We start from the raw sequence: 4,051 nt of genomic DNA on the forward strand, positions 1-4,051 counted from the left end.
TAATGAAACTAAACAGAGAATGCACCTAAACTATATGATCCTTTTCTTGCATGGACCCTACCATGGAAGAATCAAAAATGGGGTTCCCCTTTAAGCATAAATCAAACTTATAAAAAAAAACACGGATCCATTTGGATAAATAAGATTCATGCTCTACTTCTTACTACTGATTATCACGACCTTGAACAGACACTAGATACACTCAATATAAAATCATTAGCAACAGAAAAGAACTCTCTTTATTGACATTGACAGAAGATGAACGAAATATCGATTCCGAGGATCGAGTCAAAATTTTGAAATTTTTATTCAATATAGTTATAACTAATCCCAACAATCAAACAATTAGAAAAAATCTATTGGAATAAAAGAAATAAGTAAAAAGTTCCTCGATGGTCATACAAATTAATCGACGATTTAGAACAACAGGAGGGAGAAAACGAGGAAAATGTAACAGCAGAGCATGAAATTCGTTCAAGAAAATCCAAGCGCGTCGTGATTTTTACTAATAACCAGGCAAACGCCGATACTTATACTAATACCAAGGATGCTAATGATCCTGATCAAACAGACGAAGTGGCTTTGATACGCTATTCGCAACAATCGGATTTTCGGCGCGACATAATAAAGGGTTCCATGCGTGCCCAAAGGCGTAAAACAATTACTTGGGAGCTGTTTCAAGCAAATGTACATTCCCCCCTTTTTTTGGACAGAGTAGACAAACCTCTTTTTTCTTTTGATATTTCTGGACCGCTGAAACGAATATCTCGAAATTGGATATGTAAAACAAAGAATCAAAAATTTCTGATTATACAGAAAAAAGATCGAGAAAAAAGACAGGCCAAAAGAAAAATACAAAGAGAAGAGAAAATGAGGATAGAAATAGCAGAAGCTTGGGATAGTCTTTTACTTGCTCAAGTAATAAGGGGCTCCGTGTTAATAACAATCAATTCTTAGAAAATATATTATATTACCTTCACTGATAATAGTTAAAAACATTGCCCGTATGTTATTATTTCAATTTCCTGAGTGGTCTGAGGATTTAACGGATTGGAATCGAGAAATGCATGTTAAATGCACTTATAATGGTGTTCAATTATCCGAAACAGAATTTCCAAAAAACTGGTTAACAGACGGTATTCAGATAAAGATCCTATTTCCTTTTGCCTGAAACCTTGGCACAGATTTAAACTACAACCCTCTCATAAAGATCAATGAAAAAAAGAAAGGTCAAAGAATGATTTTTGCTTTTTAACAGTTTGGGGAATGGAAACTGAACTACCTTTCGGCTCTCCTCGAAAACGGCGTTCGTTTTTGAGCCTATTTTAAGAACTAAAAAAAAATAAAAAATGGAAAACAAAATGTTTTATAGCTTTAACAATTTTAAAAGAAAAAACTAAATTGTTTCGAAAAGCTTCAAAGAAACAAAAAATGTATCACTCAAAGCATTCTATTTCTAAAAGGAATAATAAAAGAACTTTCAAAAATAAATCCAATTCCATTTTTTGGGTTGAGAGAACCATATGAATTGGGCGAAACTAAAAAGGATTCGATAATCAGTAATAAGATGATTCACAAATCATCCCTTCAAATTCAATCTATGGCGTGGACAAATTATTCATTAACCGAAAAAAAAATAAAAGATCTGACTAAGAGAACAAACACAATCAAAAATCAAATACAAAAAATTCTAATTATAAAAGACAAGAAAAACGAATTTCTAACTCAAGAAATAAATAGTAGTTCTAACAAAATAAGTTATCAGGATAAAATATTAGAATCATCAAAAAAATTTTGGCAAATAGTAAAAAGAAGAAATATTCGATTAATCCGGAAATTCTATTTTTTATAAATTTTTCATTGAAAAGATATACATGGATATTCTTCTATATATCATTAATATCCAGAACCAATACCCAACTTTTCTTGAATCAACAAAAAAATGATTGAGAACTTCATTAATAAATCGAATACGGTCCAAGTAATAAACGCCCAAGTTTCCTTGGGTCCCAATTCAATATGATCCCCGCCTCATTAGCCCATACGGCTCCCGAAAAATTCCTATGGTTAAAAGATAAACCCGAGACTAATAATACGATAACTCCAACGATCCAATTGTTGAGTCAATTGATATCTGTAATAATTTTTAGAAGAAAGAAAATAAGTGTTTAGTAAAACATTGCTTCTTTCATTCATGTATTGGATTTTCCCAAACGAAAATGAAAAATTATTGTTTTCACCAATAATCTTTATGGCCTTTCGAAATGTAATGACTAGAAGAGCTACTGATAATAATGATCCACATAAAGAGCTGCATAGCCTAATACCATCATACTTACGTGCATCATTAACCACTGGGATTGGAGAGCAGGTGCTAATATTGCAGATTGATGCATTTTGGTTAAAAGACCCGAAGTGGCAAAGCCTTGGGTAAAAATAGCACTTGGTGCGGTTATTGCACTTAAATTATTTTTGCGCTTTTTAAATTTTAAATAGGAAACCATATGAATAAGGAGAAACCCCATGAAAGAAAGATTAATGATTCATATAAATCACTTAATGGAAATGTCCTGAATAAATCCAACAGTGACTAATAATCCTGTTATACAGAAAAGGTGACTATCATGCCCTTTTCTGATGAATCATATAGTCCTACGACTTCATCTACTAATAAGAATAAGGTTAAAAAATGAATTGTAATTACAATTGAAACGACTGAAAAAGATATATGAGTTAATATATGCTCTAAAGTTGAAAAAATCATAAAAATTATGAAAAAAGCCTGGGTTTCAAGATTTTATGGAATGGAAATCAGGAATGAAATTCATTTTCATTATAGGACTTATTCTATCTCTTTTAGAAGATACTATGCCGCCACTCGGACTCGAACCGAGATGCTCTAGCACTGCTTCCTAAGAGCAGCGTGTCTACCGATTTCACCATAGCGGCTTGCTCGAAATCATAATAACCCATTTTTTAGTCAATCGTCGAGATTGAAGGTGAAGGGGTCAATTCAATGTAAAATGTCAAATTTGTTAGGAAGCATTTAATTTTTTATTGATAAATAACAACTCGTTGAAATAGCAATTTGAAGGTTCAAAAGGAATCTTTAGTATTTATTGTATCATTTTATTTATTTAATTATCCTTTCTATTTAATTAGGTCGTCAATAGAGATTTTTTAGTTTGTGTTTTCCTAAAAGAGAACTCCTTTATTGGAACTAAACTAACTAGTTGTAACTTCAATTCATAGATAAAATTCAACAAAACAAAAAAGGGTTCTTTATCATTTTCATTTTTTAATGATTCATTTCTCATTCTTTTGTATGATTTTTATGAATCTATAAAAAACTATAAAAAAATGCTTATTAATTGACTGAATAAATGAATGAAAAATATGATTTTAGAGATCACAATTTCAGCACCACACCAACGATTTCAAAAGATTTATGTAATTTTTGTATTAATCGTTAGCATTTTGCGTTTGTTTTAAGGATTTATCAAACCAACTAGATATTGGGTTGTACCCGTTACGTTATATAAAAAGCGTTTCGATTCCTGTCATAATTGTACCATACTTCAAAAAAGTATTTCAATTCTAAAAATATGTCTTGATTTATTTTCTTACATTTTCTTATACAAACATAGGATTTCTTTAGATCACTTCAAATTGATACATTATTTGTATATCCACTAAATTAGAAAAGGGGTTTTCTCCATTGGGTTGAAAACAGGGGAAGGAGATATAGTAATTCAGAGAAATAATGATTCATAAAGTTACAAAATTGAAACTTAATGGGTTAGTTTCGACAATCCAGTTAAAGCTCTTATATATATGTGCTCCGCGATCCGCTATAGTATAAATAGAAAAAAAAAATTCTTATTCTATTATATTCTATTATTTAATTATTTATTATTATAAATTGAATAAAAATAACAAATTATTATAACACTAACATAACAAATACAAATGGGCGATGGGAAAATAAGAATCCTCCCCGGAAATGAAAAAAGATATTCAAAAATTCAAAAAGTAAAACCTTTGTATCCTA

The sequence above is a fragment of the Gossypium arboreum genome, unplaced genomic scaffold (assembly GCF_025698485.1).
Source record: "Gossypium arboreum isolate Shixiya-1 unplaced genomic scaffold, ASM2569848v2 Contig00521, whole genome shotgun sequence".
Taxonomy (NCBI): domain Eukaryota; kingdom Viridiplantae; phylum Streptophyta; class Magnoliopsida; order Malvales; family Malvaceae; genus Gossypium; species Gossypium arboreum.